Source organism: Ailuropoda melanoleuca, chromosome 1 (genome assembly GCF_002007445.2).
Source record: "Ailuropoda melanoleuca isolate Jingjing chromosome 1, ASM200744v2, whole genome shotgun sequence".
Lineage (NCBI taxonomy): Eukaryota > Metazoa > Chordata > Mammalia > Carnivora > Ursidae > Ailuropoda > Ailuropoda melanoleuca.
The window spans coordinates 186682454-186701430 of NC_048218.1; the positions used below are offsets into that span (position 1 = coordinate 186682454).

The 18977-nt window shown below is 36.4% G+C and overlaps 1 long non-coding RNA gene across 1 annotated transcript in view; it reads left to right on the plus strand.

Annotated features, from left to right (window-relative positions):
• The window catches only part of LOC117804391, a 78825-nt gene extending 60585 nt beyond the window's left edge, over positions 1-18240 (plus strand). The window contains exons 5-6 of the long non-coding RNA XR_004628767.1: positions 4771-4870; positions 18077-18240. This is a non-coding gene — a long non-coding RNA (uncharacterized LOC117804391). The remainder of the gene's footprint in view (positions 1-4770; positions 4871-18076) is intronic.
• The last annotated feature ends 737 nt before the right edge of the window (positions 18241-18977 follow it).

An 18977-nucleotide genomic window follows, 5' to 3' on the forward strand; every position in this document is an offset into this window, starting at 1 on the left:
CTTAGTGTTATGAAGAAAATTAAAGCAGAGCAAGGTGATAGCAAAGGGGGGGTGTTATTTTAAATTGTCAGGGACTGGCTCTAAGCTGGTGCCATGTGATCAAGACTTGCATGAAGTGGGGGCGCCTGGGTGGCACAGCAGTTAAGCGTCTGCCTTCGGCTCAGGGCGTGATCCCGGCGTTATGGGATTGAGCCCCACATCAGGCTCCTCCGCTATGAGCCTGCTTCTTCCTCTCCCACTCCCCCTGCTCGTGTTCCCTCTCTCGCTGGCTGTCTCTATCTCTGTCGAATAAATAAATAAATCCTAAAAAAAAAAAAAAAGACTTGCATGAAGTGAGGAGCAAATCTTGTGCAAAGCTTGGGGAATAATGACTCAAACAGGGAAAACAGCAAACAGGAAAGTCCAAAAGCAAGAAGACCAGTTTGGTTGGACTAATGTGAGTGAGATAAGAGGTGAAACGAGAGATAGAGTCAGGAGCCAAATCCTTTGGCAGGATAAGCTCTGTGGAGTTTTTCTAACGGCTCTGTTAAAATGTTTTAAGAGTTTTAAGAAGGGGAGTGATTTATGTTGTCAAAAGATCATCTTGGGTGACCAACAGTGGAAACAGGGAAACCATTTAAGGTGTTAACACTGGTCAAGCAGTAAGGTGGTAGTGGATGTGCTGATCGTTAGATTTAAAATATATTTTGAAAGTAAGCTTAGAGGATTTGCTGTTGGTTTGGATGTGAGGTCTTAGATAAAGAGCAGATTTATCGGGTGAATCCCCTAAGTGAATGTGGTGACCTTTATGGAAATAGGAATACTTGGAGGGGGAAGCGAGTTAGTTTGGGGTTATAGTGGCAACAGAATCAAGAGTTTGGTTGCAAGCATGTGAAATTTGGGATTCGTATTAGACATGGAAATGAATACACTGAGTGGACTTCAGGTTATATGTCTAGAGTTCAGCACAGTGATTGATAAGGGCAGTGTTACTGGATTAGTGGGGAAAGGAAGATGTGCAAGGTGAGCTCAAGAGTGAATAAGAAGCAAGAAGTATAAAGACAGCAGATGTAGACAATTGCTACGATGAGGTTTTTTTTTTTTAAGTGGAGAAATACAGTACAAACTTTAAGGTGATTGTAGATCAAAGTTTTTTTTTAAGGTGGATATTTTAAAATATTATAACTTGAAAGTATGTATGACAATGGAATGATCTAGCAGAGAGTGGAAAAATGACACAAAAGAGAGGGTAATTATAGAACTGACATCTTTGAGATGAGAGGGGGAAGTGTTCTAGTCCACTAATGAAGGTGCTGGCCGTAGATGGGGAACGATTTCTCTATTATAAGAAGGGTGAAAGCAGAGTGTCTGAAGATAGACACAGGTTATTTGGTAGGTATGATGGTAGGGAGAATGTGTAAGTGCTTTTCTGATTACTTCTACTTTTCAGTGACTGTGTGGTAAGGTTCTCTGTTGAGAGTGGTATGTGGGAAGGGGTGTTGGAGATTTTGAGAGAGAAGAGGTGCAAAATTGTCTCTTCAAAGTATATAAGAGTGAGTTAATTAGGGAAATATTTGTGCATGAAAGAAGAGTGAAGGAAAAATGAATCTGAAATCTAGAAAGAAGACCAAATGGTAAAATGGAGATAAGAGAGTGATTTTGAGTCTAGTCACACAAAAAGCTCAGTTATTCTTCTTGCCCTTGGGCATGTCTCTTTTCCATAAGTCCATCCCTCTTCCCAGCCATTTGCTGTTGTTGTTGTCGTTGTTTGTATTTGTTTTGCATTGCTGAAGCAAGTTTGAAAATATTATAGTTATTTTTTAACCATCATTGAGTCTTGATGAAAACTCTGCGTAAACATAGGAAGGTATTACTGTGATATACTAACCAACATCTGTTTGATCCTATAGTTTCTCCAAAGGCTTTTCCCATTCCATTAGCAACAATCATTGTCTCATAAAAGCAGGAGACAGAAGAATTAAATTTTTAGCTTTAGAGTTAATAAAGAGAGACCTAAGGGAAACAGAGAATGACGTTTATGCTATTAGAAAATAATTTTGAAGAACATGAGATCAGTTAGTATCAGTTTGTTTGTTTTCACTGGCTTCAGGAAGATGGAGACAGTTGGGTTTAACAGCACTTCCTTTTATAAGTCATGGAATTCATAAAAAGTTATAATATTTGTAGAGGCAACTAACTGCATGCATCCCATTCCAGGCCACAGCCAGCTATCCCAAGAAATGAGAGGATCAAACCACCTCATACCTGGAACCCATTTACAGCACACGTGTGCTGCGGTACACCCACTGGGAAAGCTGGTACAGGAAAGAGGAGGACACAGACATTGGTGCCTGTGCATTAGGGGGTTTAAAAAATTGAGTTACGATTCTTCCACACTTAGGTTTCTGCCTTGAATATTGTATTTCTTTTTTTTTAAGGGAAAAAGAACACTGTATGAATTTTTAGAGAGGTGAGACAATCTGGCTTCTTGTTCATGTTTCCCTCTCCAGCTGCCTCTATTTCAGGATCAGACAACAGAATTTTTCCTTCCTTTCAGGATGTTGCATATTGATATATACAATACTGTGCCACTGAAAGGAGAGAATTGAGAGCTGTGCGTAACGTATGAAAGCCACTAGCCCACAGGCTTGGGATAATATCTGCCTTAGAAATCTGTTGAATGAATTGAATGACTAAATCTTTAGTGAGTAGAGTAGCTTAAACATTCTGATTGGGAGTGTCCTACATCTTTGATTTGATCCTGTTAACATGGACTTACGTCTCTCCTTGTTGAGTATGGCTTTTTATTTCTGGTAATTTAAAAGTGTGATTAAATGAAATCATAGAACTGTTGAAGATCCAAAAGCAAGTTAATTATTTTAAAGTAGAAATTTCTGGGTCTTTTTTCCCCCTGAAATGTTTTCTCTGGTCTATGAAGTAATTTGGGTGAAAATTATGAACATTAAAAAAGTTAAGTGCACATTGATGCCACTAGCTCTAGAAATAAACTTCCTTCAAGGTCCACGATCAGTGAAGGAGAGCATGAGATTCCCTGTGACTTTACTGGGTGGCCAGAAATAAATAATTTCATTTGACTGTATGGGATTTAAGTAAGAAAGAAGGGGCGCCTGGGTGGCACAGCGGTTAAGCGTCTGCCTTCGGCTCAGGGCGTGATCCCGGCAACATAATTGGGTTAATACAAGATTGGTCCCAACATGGAGATGATAACTCTCTTAAGAATTATAATCTACTTAGTATACAAATTCCTCAGAGGAAGTAGAAAAAAAGGAACAAGTTTAGCAAGTCAGCAGGCAAAAAGAAATCTATGTTTATAATTTTGTATTGATTTTTTTCACGGTATATAAATTAGAAAACTTGACTGATTCTGTATGTGAAAAAATTAAAAAGCAAAACCGGTGGAGCTTGTGAAGAACATAATTATGATTCCCAGAAGTGTGGGACCCACAGCGAGGGCTCAGATACACGTGTGTACAGTGTAGTCAGATGATTACAGGGAGAAGAAGCAGAGTATTTGCCTTTGTGGATACAAGCAGAAGCTGAAATAAGATTACATTTTAGGGAAATGTTCAAGATTTGTACATCTTGCTCTTAAAAATATATTCAATTTCTTGAGAAATTTAAAGAAGTTTTTGTCATATTTTCCCATTAATAATCAAAATAAGATGAAACTTATAAATATTTTTATACACAGTCCATCCAGATAGACTGCAATAACTTAACTGTCTGTTTTGCTGAAGTGCGAACGATCTGTTGTTGCTTGTCTTGTGTTCTGTTTGTTTAATGTGAAGGTGCAGACAGCCTTCTATTCTTTTGTTTATGGGGTCTCTTAATTCTGTGGCTCCTCTGGCGCTGATTCTTTTTTCTTCTTCTTTTTTTCCTAAAAGGTAACAGAGTTACAAGTGCAATACATTTATTTAATTTGTTTAGTTTTATAAAACCATGCCCATTCTCTGGGCCTTTGGGGGCGTGAACTAAATCAGAACATATGGCATGATCTATTATTTTCTCAACTCTAGGTATGTAGTAAGGCATTGTTTAAATGTCAATGAGGAAACCGGGATTGTTCTCCTTGGAACACTGATTTCTTGGATAATGTTCGGTTAAATTTAATAAAGAGGCATTTTATTTTCTTTAAGTAATCCACCAAGGCCATTGTTTTTAATCTTTTAAGAATAATAGGAAACATTCAGAATTCCTTTCTACTCCTGGAAGTCCAACTAACCTAGTTAACCCTTGTCATAGGGCATATTATTTTAAAAAATATCTTAGTAGTATACTCTAAGTAAATTTACAATGTATTCAGATGGCTAACAGTCATAACATTTATTTTTAGTACTTATAGTCTTCATTCCTAAATTAAAGAAGTTAAAAATGTGGAAAATCAGGGAGTATCCTTTAAAAAAATTTTTTTTAAAGATTTTATTTACTTACTTGGCAGAGAGAGAGAGAAAGAGAGAGCACAAGCAGTCAGGGGGCAGGCAGAGGGAGAGGGAGAAACAGGCTCCCCACTGAGCAAGGAGCCTAACATGGGGCTCGATCCCTTGGATCATGACCTAGCCGAGGGCAGACGTTTAACCGATTGAGCCACCAGGCACCCCAATATTATTTTATTCACAGTAAGTTTATATTTACATGAGTGATGTTGGCAGAATAGTTACAGTTGTTTCAGACAACATAAAAATGACTACGCTGAACAGGGAAAGAATGGATAAGTCATGCCAGGCCAAAGTTCCTAAAAGTCAAAAGTTTTTGTTTGTTTGCTTGTTTTAGCCAAAACCAGAGAACATGGATTTCAGGTCTACCTAAATGGCCAGCACAAGAAGCAAAAGGATGTTCCACTTCTCTGGAGGGTTCTACTTTGATCCTATCGGTAAGTAGTTGAGAATAATTCTGAAACATGGACCACCTTTTCTCAGTTTCTTCTACTGTTTCTTCCCAATTTTCTACTGGTGTTTGCATATATACACGAATGCACATGCACATCCCACCAGGTTACTACTCTTTGATGGTAGGGTGGCTAAATAACTGCTTTTTCTACCAATTTACATCTTGGCTTTTCTTAACATTTTTATTTGAAAGGTTTTGCTGAACCTTTTGCTGAATGTAATGCTCATATGTTAGAGATTTGCACCTATTTTGGATGGAAAAATTTCATGCCATCAAGAATCTCACATGTATTAGGTTTACATTATTCTTCCTTTGCCTTCTTGAATAGGACCAAATGGCCTATTAAAAAATCTTTCAAGAAATCCTATAGTTAAGAGAAAACTCCATGTCATATACTATTAACATAAAACTTTGTCAAGAACTGTGATATAACTTGGCTATATAGAGCATCAACCCTTTGAATATTGCCCTACAGACATTTTTATCATTTCACAACCAGCACTATTAACATTCAAAAAACAAAGTTTGGTTGAAGTTAGGAGAACAAAGTATCAAAGAAAATATAAGGATATTTTTTTCCCCTAGAAACCTGAATAGATGTTTACTATTTCTAGTGGTTGATCTGTGTTTTTTAACTTACCACTAATGATTTTTAATCTATTTATCTGGATAATAGACTTAGTGAGAGATCATGACTCTAGCTGACATTTACTAATGAATTTCATGTGGGCTTAAAAGATTTTATACCTAAAGAGATATTTGCCCAATACTTCACAACATAAAGAGATCCACATGCTGGTACTTTACCAAACACTCTCCTTAGACCAGAACTCCTTCTTGGGCTCCAGATCCTTGCTGATCATTTCAACTTGGCCATTACATGGAGAGCTAACACTCAATAAATTAACAGTAGAGCTAATCATCTTCTTGAATCTGGTCTTACTCTTGTATTCCCTGTCTAACAAAATATGCACTTAACTTCTTCCTACCAGACCATGATAAAAAAGTTAACAGTACTGTTCTATTTCACCACGCTATGGATCTTTGAAACCTGTTTGCAATGTAATAATACAACTCTTTTTGCCTCTGTAGTTAGTTCCTTAGTACCATTTATATAATCCTGATTATATCAGTATTCATCATGCACCATCATTTGCTGTGTGGCCCGTGAACACTGGCTTCCAATGACTCCTTCAGAGGTAGTTGCTGTGTTTCATTGGTGACCATGATAAGTGTCAGTCTTACCCAGAGTATGCAAGTTAAATAAGAATAATAACTCATTTCCTGTTAAATTTATCATTCAAAATTTCGTAACCAAAGTAGAATAACACATCTTTCAACCATGTATTCTTTGGCTATAATCGTTGCGTTCGCTGCATTTCTAGAAGGTGATCTTTCAGTGTTAACTGCTCCTCCTCCTTCCACATACTGTCTCCTGTATAGGAGCAGTAACCCATGGGCTGGGTAGGCAAGAGACTCATGGACAGAGCAAGAGTAGTATCATAAGTTTGAAGAATATCCATTCCTGTCTGGCATAGCTTAAGACTGGCCCAGGAGATTATAATATTACCACAATGATCAGAAAATAGAGGACCATTTAGAAGGATTGCTGTTGTAAACAAGAGTCTTCCAAAGTTTTCATGGGAGATAGTGCCTGACATATGCCACAAAACCTGCTAAGGGGGTGGGATGTTGTGTAGCCACACTCCCACAGGCTCTAAGCCAAGGATGAGCAATGACCCAGTGAGACTGAAGAAAAAAAACCCAGAAACAGAGAAGGGGACATCAGGTTATTGCAGGAACTTAGGTACAGGGTATGTGGGAAGGGCAGACTGGACGAAGCATCTGCTGCTGGGATCTACATGCAGCAAGCTTTATAGTATAGCAACTAGCCTAGCAACCCTCTATAGCTTTCCCCCTCCTTGCGTAGCCAACATTCCAAGATCAAAGCCCACCACCTAGACATTCTGTGTTACCAGTGAGATGCCCCAGGTTGGTCACCCCTGAAGTCCCTGACCTGGAACATTGAACAACGTGTTTTTCTATATATCTTGTTTGCAGGAAATAACAGAGAGAGAATGAGATCTTACGTTCTCCAGATAATGATTAACAGGGGCATTCAGAGTGTGTCAGCCATCTGACATTTACTATTCAGATGATCTCCCCGGCTATCAGCAGCAAGGGCTATAGTAAAAGTCACCTGCTACCAACCCTGGCACCATTTCTTGCTATAGATTAGAGGTACCACTATGGTTGGAACAAGGGGAAGGGTTAATGCACAGGCCCATACACGTGACTCAACCCCAAGGGTCAGTGGTTGTTCATCAGTAGCCAGAACCCTGAACTCACCCTATGCCCAATATGAGTGAAAGTCACTCAAGTCAAGGTGGTGGCTCAGTTTTCTGAGATCCTGCAAAAGCATTACTTCGCTGAGCAACTGGAGCAATCCTTTTACTAGGCTGTCTTCCCAGACCTGGAGCTCAAACATGAAGAACTGGGAAGACTACATAGGTTGAGTGAGTCTGCTCCTTGGGTCATCTGGTTGAGCCCATGTACCAGATAGAGTGTCAGAGAATGCCCCAAGTGGAGAAATAGGTACCAGGGCTCATCTGGCCCCCTGTCTGGTCTATGGGACTATGCTTAGATGGCATTGTAGGTCCTGGACATCCCAGGGACAGGATGACTTAGAACATTTTGAAGAAAGCTCTTAGAGGCATGCATCCTCTGAGGTGTAGGGCCTAGGGCAGAGACCCCACTTGTCTAGGTCTAAAGGCAGTACTGGGTCAGCCCTTGAGTTAAAAATACCCAGGACATCAAACTTTCAAAGTGGTTGAATAGAATAATTTTGTTAAATGGAGATAAACCAAGCTGAATTAATTGAGTGTGAATGGTAATTTTTGAGTATTCAATGTCAGATACTTAAGTATTCACAATAATTTAAGAATTAATTAAGCTGTATATATGCACATACAAATTGTCCCTTTTACCTGAAGCTTTGTAAATTTGTGACATTGTCTCCTGAAGGGAAGGAAAGAAAGAACACCAAGGGATATTATGTGTGAAGACATGTTTTCCCTCCATAATATTACCTGCAAAAGTTTTGTGGCATGGTGCATAACATTCATGTATTCATCCTAAGTAAATGCCCTTGAGATTGGAGAAATAAGAAAAAAGTTCTAGTATTCCTAAATTTGTGCAACAAGCATGTAGTTACATTGTCCATGTGAGCCCTATATTTTCAGAAGTTTCAAGGAGCTTCAGTCATCCAGAACCATTCATAACTCCTTACAATGTCCATTTGTCTCTATACACTGGCATAATTATTTGTTAAAGTTAATAAAACAATTTTATAATACTCTTGATTTTTAATCATTTCTTTAATATTAGTGATTGCATGCTGCAAAGTAAGATTTCTCATAATTTAAAAATAGGACTAAAGTATAAAACTTTTCTAATTTAAAGTCTTTCAATTTTAGAAAAATGGAGGAGTCTGAAATCTTTAGTTAACATTGAAATACAGGGTTTCTTGGGTTTGTAGTTAACATTAAATTATCTGAATTCACATAAATCCTGCATCTGTAAAATTCTACTTAAAGAACTGGCAAAAGTGAAAAGTTCAGGAAATCTAATTAAATACTGCTAACAGACCCAAACTGACACAAGACAAACAAAAATATATCTAGGCACCGATAGATATTTTAAATGTTAAGCCTTCCCAGCCCTGCTTTGAAGAGGATAAATTGAGTGAAATTGGGGGTGTATTTGGCCATAGATTAAGATGAACTGAAATTTTCAAGGTGACTGATTTGATGCTTGTCAGAAGTTGTTGAGAAAATCTGACTCACTCTAGTGGTCTCTTGAAACCTTAAAAAATATTACAAAAACTCTACCCAGTACCCCTGAGAGATGCAATATAAATGTCTATAGAAAATATAAGCAAATAATTGGCAGTTATTATGAATTAGAAAATGCAAGAAACTTTTCACGTAAAGGAATTACCCCATTAAATAATTACTGAGCTCAAGAAAGGAGCAATGCTCCTGGACCCATACCTGTTGGTTATATATCCAGAGAGCTAATTCATCAGGAAATTTTCTGAACATATTTTTATCAGTAAAACTTAAGTTCCCTAATCATTACATGGTAACCCAGAAGATGGAAAAGACATACAAAGGACTCATTTAGCCTGCTGCAGTAACATTCCAGTTTGAGTATGTGGACTATTTATTTTAGCATTCTCAAGCCTTTTGGAATTAATCTCCAACTCTTCAGTTGAAGGATATGAAAGTAAGTAAAAATGGAAAAGTCTAGGAAAGATAAAAATAAAGACTGATTTACCACTAAAAAATCACTGAAAATAGATTGTTATTTTGGCTATCCATTATTAGTAATTATAGTAAACTAAACATCTAAATAGAACAGCCCGAGCTGTAAACATGGCAGAAGAATCAAAGACTTTAAAACACCTCATCTTAAGGAAGAGAAAAAGAAATAGGAATGTTTTTCCTTCTTCCTGTTCTTCTTTTGCTCAAATATTTCTACTATGAGGGGTAATGAGAATACTAAAATTGAGATAAAACACTCTATTCCAGATTGGGTTTGACCAATTGAGAAGTGGAATAAAATTAAAACACTCCACACTGGGATCCATTCCTCTCTTATCCTATGCCTGTTAAGTCCTCTCATACCTCTTTATGAGTTTTTAAAACTTTTTCTCATACATTAAGCTTCCATGAGAATTTTAGGAAGTATTAAGAATTTGGCGATATTGTAAGCCTGAATATCTTAAACTCAGTCCTATTGACATTTAGGGCCAGATAAGTCTTTGCTGTGGAATTGTCCTGTGCATCTTAGAATAATTAAAAACATCCCTGGACTCTACTCACTAGACATCAGTAGCACATCTATTCCCCATTGCGACAACCAAAAATGTCCCAAGAGGGGCGCCTGGGTGGCACAGCGGTTAAGCGTCTGCCTTCGGCTCAGGGCGTGATCCCGGCATTGTGGGATCGAGCCCCCACATCAGGCTCCTCTGCTATGAGCCTGCTTCTTCCTCTCCCACTCCCCCTGCTTGTGTTCCCTCTCTCACTGGCTGTCTCTATCTCTGTCGAATAAATAAATAAATAAAAATCTTAAAAAAAAAATAAGATANAAGACATTGCCAAATGTCCCCTAGCAGGCAGATGATGCCCAGTTGAGAACCAAGGCCATAGAGTAAAATCATACAGGATTTAAAATTTTCTTGTCAACAGGTAGAAACTGAAGAGTTTTTCTGCTTTATCAGAAAAACAAACATCTTCATAGGTAGGAAGAGACAAAGAATGACATGATTGCATACATTTCACTGCTTATGTCTATATAGCACAGAAGAATTTGAATACTGAATACATCAACAAATGCATACTGTTTAATCCAACAAATATGATCCTGCATACTGTAGTTGTTTGTTTATTGTTGAATTGGAATTATTTGCCAGTATTTAAAATTGAAATTATTTCACTAAAATACCTCAATTATGACTTCTGAAAAATCGGAAGTTCTAGCAAAATTATCCTTAATTCCCCTAAATATAATTCACTGGACGTTGCCTTCTTTAGATACGACATGTGCCCTCTATTTTATCACAAATTTTAATTTGTAATACATTACCTACATAGTCCCTATAATCATTTGAATTTGAAAATCAAATAAGTAAGTAATCTAGTGTTTAATCAAAAGCTCAATTAACTTTAAGGAATGAATTATAAGCTCCAAAAATTAGGAAGAAAAGGAGAAGCATTAGTTCAGAAGGGCTCTTGGTGAGAGAAGAAAGAGGATGATTTCTTATTTTCTTCAATGCAATGTACCTGGGTATTAGGTATTATTGCAGCTCTCTAGCATATTAGCTTATTAGGAAATCTTTTGAGCTTTTCTTTAAAAAAAAAGATTTTATTTATTCATTTGGCAGAGTGAGAGAGAGAGAGAGGGAGAGCACAAGCAGGGGGAGTGGCAGACAGAGGGAGAGGGAGAAACAAGCTCTCCGCTGAGCAGAGAGCCCAATCTGGGGCTGGTGCTGGATCCCAGAATCCAGGGATCATGATCTGAACCAAAGGCAGAAGCTTAAGTGACTGAGCCACCCAGGCACCCCTCTTTTGAGCTTCTCAGTAACTCTTTATTTTTAAACTTGCCACAGAATAACCAAAACAGTACACAATGATTATTATCTGAGCTGCAATCATAATACCGAAAGATCAGATGAATAAGCTGTGGGCAAGAGTCACATTTTAGAAGGTCTTTATCTTTGTCAAATAAATAGGAACTATGGGCCAATTCTTTCACATCACTCAAGGGAACTATTTCTCTCTGAAAAATTAATAATGAAAATTTATACTATGAATGTATATTCTCTAACTAGTAAAGAATATGGTATAAATTTCCACCAGCAATAGGTCATCTGTTTTTACTTATTTTTTTTTAATTTTATATGGCAGTTGTGGAAAATTGTGCTTAAATAATATACTCTCTCTAGAATTCTTTTGAAACTAATCACAGGTGTTGGTATTGGGGTGAGTGTAGAATAAACAGAGTTTAGAGTTCAATTTCTTAGTACTACTCTGAAAAACTGCCTTGTGAGTCATAATGAATAGTGATCTCATATTGACTCAAATTGAGACAGGGTGGTTCCATATAAGCATGAAATGATATTTAGAGAAATTTTAAAAATCTAATTTTTTTATGGAGCCAAGAATTCTGACAAAAGAGTTTTTTGTTCAGGAGTGGTGACTCTGGTGTAACTTTTTAAATAAATATAAGTTCTTATCTATAAACTACATATTAATCATCCTTGGATATATTTTACTTTTGATTTAGCACAGGCCTGTCCTGCTTCAGGAAAGAAAACCAAATAAGGTACTATTTGAAATAATTTCAGAAACATTTTGTTATTTGCATCTAGTTGTGAAATGTATGCAAATAAAAGATATTTTGGAATGTTTCAAAATGTTAATACTTTCAAATCATTTGAAGGCAAAAGTAGTCATTTATAGTTGGAAAGCCATTAACTCAATGAGCAAATATTTAAAGTAAGAACACTGTTTACCAACCCTTAGCTTTTTGCTTTAGTTGTCCTAATCAAACAGACATTGGGACTAACCCATGTAACTTTTAGTGAGGAGAAAGAAGTATTAGATCTCCTTTTTGGGGGACAAGCAAAACATTATTGTACTTTAAGAATTGACATTTTTAAAAGTTTTAATTCATATAGAGTTTACACACAACCAAGAAAAATAATATTATGGCTTAGATGACATCTTTAATATTTATAATTTATAGTAGATTGAAAGCTTCCTAATTAATTTTTGATGAGTGTTTTTAGTTATTACTGACTTTCTTCACAGAATGAAGGCACTGTATTCTAATCTGGTGTCTTTTCCTTTTTAAAAAAATACATTAATACTTCTCAGCAGTGGTTTCTGCCATGAGAAATGGAAAACTTAGCTAATAGTAACTTAAATAAATGAGTTCTTTTTTCGTGCAAAATAGCTTGAAAGTAGGCAGCAACTGGCCTAAGTTCATTTTAGTTGGTAATTTCTTTGGATAGTGATGGCTCACTTCTGTATTTAAGGTAAAAGAAAGAAGAAAATGTACCAGTCACATTTCCTTCCTTTTATTAAGAGTATACAAGCCTCTTTAGTCTTCCTTTTGTGTCCCAGAAGCCAGAACTATGTCACATGGCACTCCCAACTGTAAAGAACACTGGGAAATTGAATACTTGTATCTCCAAACCTTTACAGTTACAAACAAAAAAGTTGAGAGAGAGTATTGGCCACAGTCCATGCCTAACTAATAATTTGATAGAATGTCAATGGAATTAAAGTGTCAATATTTTAAAGAAGTAAAATTTCCCCAATAGACTTCACTCAAATTTCTAGCAGGTTTTTCTGGTGGAAATTGACAAGCTATTTCTAATGTTTTCATGGAAAATCAAGGGCCAAGAATAGCCAAGTCAATCTGGGATAAGAACAAAGCTGGAGGATTTGTAAACCAGATACAAACTTTATTATTTAACAATAGCAGTTAAGACTAAGGTATTAACAGAAAGATAGACAAATAGAACAATGAAGCAGAATAGTTTTCAGAAAGTAACCACACTTATATTATCTCTTGATTCGTGCCAAAGGCAACATGATAATGCAGAGGGAGAAGGATGGTCATTTCAACACATCGTTCTGGGTTAGTTAAAAATCTGGGTGGTCATAAAAATAAACTGTGATTTCTACTTTAATACCACACACAGAAAATCAGCTCAAGATAGATTGTAAATTTAATATGAAATTTAAAACAATAAAACTTTTGGGAAACTTTTAGAATCTCTATCTCTGTCTCTTGCCTTTCTTTAAGAAGTACCTAAAAGTTCAAGTCCCTCGCCATTTTGTTAGCAGGGGCTACGTTTAGTTTCTTGGAAGGTGCACAATTAATTGCTTGTGTTATGAGAGCTGGGTAGATCTGAGAGAAATGAGTATAAGTGGGTCTCTAAAGTCAATCTATTGATTGTATTCCTGCCACCTCTGTGCTTTTAGTCTCATTGCATATCCAGGAAACCGTAAAGGAGATTTTGTGGTATTTGTGTGGCCTCAGCTGGTAGCAGATGTCTGGAACTACTCAGGTTTGTTTAGACCATCTAAGGTTTTATGATTGACTGCTTAATTAAAAAAATTATGTTGAAAGAAACCTTTCTTATTTATTTTTGTCCACTGTTTTTCATGGCCAGGACACCAATGTATAGATGTTTCAAGTTCATGTTTCCTAGAAGAAATACTCTCTCTCAACTTTGTTGTTTGTAACTGTAAAGGTTTGGAGATACAAGTATTCAATTTCCCAGAGTTCTTTACAATTGGGAATGCCATATGACATAGTTCTGGCTTCTGGGACACAAAAGGAAGACTAAAGAGGCTTGTATACTCTTAATAAAAGGAAGGAAATGTGACTGGTACATTTTCTTCTTTCTTTTACCTTAAATACAGAAGTGAGCCATCACTATCCAAAGAAATTACCAACTAAAATGAACTTAGGCCAGTTGCTGCCTACTTTCAAGCTATTTTGCACGAAAAAAGAACTCATTTATTTAAGTTACTATTAGCTAAGTTTTCCATTTCTCATAGCAGAAACCACTGCTATTAAGAAATTAAGCAAATGTCATTCATTTGTCCATTCAATAACTACTTTTTGTTTAAATGTTCAAATAACTAAAGCTCTGTCTTTGAAGAATGATTCTGAGACAGACAAGTGATTACAGTACAGGATGAAAAGTGGTGAGTGCTGTTATCAGGGTGATGGAGATGCAATGCTATGGGAGTTTAGGGAAATTCCTTCCAGCTGAGAGATCAGGGGTAATTCTGTGGAGAAACTCATAGAGTTAAGTAGTTAAGGGATCTAGGGATAGGTAGCTAAAATTTGGAACCATGGAGATGTAGTATAAGGCATACTGATGGTGGAAAGACCATGAACAGAGTGATAGAGGCATGAAATGGTCATACTCTAATCACTAGGTATAATTTAATTTGCATCATTCACAATTGTTAAAACATGACAAACTGGTTAGAAATTATTCTTTCACATCCTGCCTGTTAAATATAATCTTCACTGCAAAAAGGCAGTACTTCAATATCACAATAAAAAGTGCACATATTCTTATATAGCACATGTATTGAAACTAGTGCAACTACATGCTCTAGTTTCTCTAACAAGAATAAGCCAGAGAAGCTCACAGCAAAAGTAGGTTGCATAGGATGAATAGGTATTTCATATTGCCTGACATTCTCTCTTTCAGTAACTTAATTTTATTTTATATGAAGTAGGTCATTTTGTACAGTTAGAACTTTTCTGTTGTGCACAATTCTCCCTTGACATCCATGTCATATTAGCTGCTTGTTGTAATATTTTTTTCTCTAGTTCTCAGCAGTTTGTCTGCCATCTCAATTTGTAGAATCATGGAATTTTGCCTCTGTTACATATTACAGATTGGTACCAGCAATGATTACCTACCTGTAATTGTCTATTTTTAATGCTCAAAGACATCAAAAGGAATTTTTCTTTCTGTATTTCATTCAGAGCATATTAAAACAACATATTTATTTATAGAATTATATCAATTTCACTTTCTGTGAAAATTTATGAAGTAGGTCAAACAGGAAAGAAAAACAACTTGATAAGGAGTTTGAAGATAATATTAGTTTAGCAAAGGATAAATTGTATAGAATTGACCAAACCACATCTATCTCATTGTCAATTTTTTTTTTTTTTTTGTTTTTCCCATCATTGTTAGATAAATATAATGAGCATAGAAAGATTCTGGTATTGACATCTGAAACCCAAGCCAGATAGGTGCAGCTTATTTGAACTGTGTGGGAAAATAGAGTTTGTGACAGTCTATCTTGAAAGGAGAGTCTTGTATAGAATAAGATGCCATTTGGAGTTCAAGATTTGCACACTGTCTTTTTATTCCTCCTCTTTTGGAGAAGCCATAGCAGGTCAAAAACACGGGTGTAATTAGGAAATTAGTTGGACGAGGGCAGTAAGTAGGTAGAATTTGTAAGTATATAGGAATAAGTCACATCAGAGCTCCTGAAATTGTTGCATTCTTGTATAGCTTTCTTTTTTTTTGCCTTGAGTTCAATAATTGTCTGTTTTTCTTTGCATAATTTTCAATGTAAATATTACATAACCACCTCTAAATGTTTCTCCAGGGCTATAATTTCTTCTGAACGTGCTTTAACTTGCAGCTTATGTCCTTGGAGCCTCCCTTTCTCATTATCCTGGGATTTGGGTTTTTTCCCTCCCTTGTGGCAGCTTTAGTTTTCTGGATCTTTTCCTGTTTCACTTCTTCATTTCACTGAAACATACTCCTTGAGAGATCCTGAGAAAAGGCAAAAGGGCAGTAAATCTTCTGAAAGCATGAGAACTATATGTTTAAAAATGTATATATCCTACTCTACACTATTTTGAGAGCACAGTTCAGCATAGAATTCTAAATTGAAAGTTATTTTCTTTCAGTGATTGAGAGGGTCCTCCATTGTCTTACTTCTAGTGTGACTGCCAAAGAATTCAATGCCATTTCTTTCTTGAACTTTCATAACAACATGCTTTGTCATGGATCATTTTTCCATCTCTTTCCCTGAACACTTGGTGAATTTTCTAATAAAAAATCTCATATCCTTCAGATATCCTTCTAGAATCTTCTTGGAACTATTTTCTTGATAATGTACTCCTCTTATTTTTTCTGTTCCCTCTTTTTAAAACTGCACTTACTCAGATATTGCATGAACTGACCCACTTGCCATCCTGTTTGCCATCTTTCTTTTCCCCTTAGTTTCTCAAAGATTTCCTCAACTCTGTCTCCTAAATATCATTTTTTTTTTCAGTCATGACTTTTAGATTTAGCCAGGGATACTGTATTTCAAAAAAAAAAGTCTTTTTGTTTTAATTTGTTTTAGATATTTTCTTTTGACCATTCCTACAACAAAAATAAAACAAATCATTAAATTGTGATATATCCATACAGGTGAGTACTATATAACAATAGAATGAGTAAACAATAGCCAACATAGCTATCACGTGAAGACTTTGAGATTTAATAACCTGGACCTATCCCATAAATTTGTTGTATAAAAGACATATTCACAGGAGAAAACATACAATATAATTTCATGTGTATAAATTTCAAGAAGGACCAAAAGTTGAACAGTAGATTGGTTTGATAATTATTCATAAGTGGTATAATTAAAAACTGGATAGGAATCATAGGTACAAGAGTGGTGGTGGCTGCTTCTGAGGGAATATGACAGGAATGGGTACACGAAGAGCTTTCAATTACTGTTCACCAGGAGATTAGTACCTGAGTATCATCATATATTTATTGAGATGAACAGAAATAGTCTAAACATTCTTTTGTTTATATGATTTTCTTCCAAATTAAAGAAAACAAAGCAGCTGAATGTTCAGGATGTTGAATGTTTCATGCATGAGATGTAGATATAAAGGAGTGAGGGCAAGCTATAATGAACATAAGGAAGGAAGATGAGAAGGAAAATTCCAAAAGAAATGAGATACTAAGTAGGAGAGGCTTTATATGCAGTGGTCTGCACAATTAAATAGAAAGAAGAGCATTGACTCCATCACCTGATATGAGGTGAAAAGGAGTAAATACCTATGTGAAAATGCTGCAGGAAAAGCTGTCCATCAGGGGTAAATTTTGAAAGCTTTATCAATCATATGACTGGGCAAAACAGGAGGGTAATATGTTGGGAGATAATAGATAGGAGGTAAAACCTTTGGTTCTGGAATGAGGTAAACAGGACTAGTCCTTAAATTCTGTGCCAGGACAGTATGCAATTGGCTCTAAAAGAGTATAGTTCATGACTGACAATGCAGCTTGTGTTTAGGTTGTGGGGACGGTAAACAGTTATTTCTCTTGTGGTCAGCTTGATGGGAGCAACTGGGAGTAAAGCAACCTCTAATTAGTGGCTCTTTCTATAGGGAAGGATGAGTTTTAGTTCAATTTCAAAGCTGATGAGTTTGGCCCTTTGACTTAGGTATTTATTATTTATTCTTCGTAGTCCCAATGGCCTGGTGATGCTAGTGGGTTTCCATTTCTGACACTGGGTATCTCTCAGACTTTGTAACCGATGTACATACAAGTGACCTGGAATGATTTCTGTTGTCATGGTTCTGATATAGGCTACCTGGATATTTCTAAGATGCAATTGATTTGGTCACTTTTCTGCCCTCTCATAACTTTCTATTTGAGAACAGAGGGAGGGATCATCAATAAAAGTATTTCTCTTACCTCTCTGCTTGACTAAATCCTGTTCACCCTTCAGGTTCTAGGTTTTACATGACTACATTTGGGAAATCCACCTTAGTCTCTCATATCTGATTTAGATCCTCCCCTTATTTTCCCCTTCAGTGCCTCATCTTTTTTCTGTCAGAACACAAATCTCCCTACACCGTCATTGCTGGCTCCAATGAAATTTCAATGTTTAGTCAATTTCCTCCAGATAACTTAAAATATCTTTTGCCAGTAGCTATGGCCTGCAGCAGTCTCAGAAAAAACTATTATCAATCATTTTATTAATGCTCATCTCTGCACAATTCTGTATTAAGACACATTTATGACATATAAGTTGAAAAGTTTTCTTTTCATGATTGGCAGCTAAAACTGACAAGGGTCAACCAGTCAACACTGACTTGTTGAAAGAAAAACTTCATCTTGAACTACTGAGAAGGGGTGACAGGCGTGTGTTTCCATACTGTTAATATGTTAAGAGAAGGTAAGTATGATTTTCTTCCCAGCTAAGGCAATACAACTAAAATACTGAAACTGTCAGGCTAAGCTAAGCAGGAGCAGGCTGGGTCAGTATTTGGTAATGTCTCTGAGGAACACCTTCCGTAGAATAGCTATTTTAAGTAATAATTCAGCAATAAGATCTTGAGTCAGCCCTCTGGCCAGAGGTTCAGAGAATGCTATACCGGTGGAAATGCTATCTTAACGATGGTCTCATACTTGTGATTATTATTCATCATGGGAGACTTGACTTTCCCAAGCAAGGTGAGTCAGCCACTGCAGTAATAGAAGCAGGAGGAACTCAAACTGAAACCTGTCAAGAGAACACAGTTTGCAATTTAGTCAGTAAGGTCACAATTTATACTTCATTTTTTTCCTCTACTCTCCCAATGTCTGAGGTATTCTGAAGAAAAGAGGACAGGCAGAAGAGGCTACTGGCTTTATGCCAGAATGGAAGAGGTATTATTTAAAAATCGTAAACAAATGCTAACAGGGAAAAAAATCCACTAAACTGCATATTTGATATCTCATGGGAAAATATAAAGTAGAAGTAAACTTTGTTCTGAAGAGTGTAAATAGGACAATTTTTAAAAGAGCCAAATATTTAGTAATATATTGTTAATGATCTTATAGAAACTGACCTACCGTGTTTAGTAGTGATTTATATTTGTGTGTGTGGGGGAAACTATTACATATAACTATTTAAAAAGTCCATCCCCGGGGCGCCTGGGTGGCTCAGTCATTAAGCGTCTGCCTTCAGCTCAGGGCA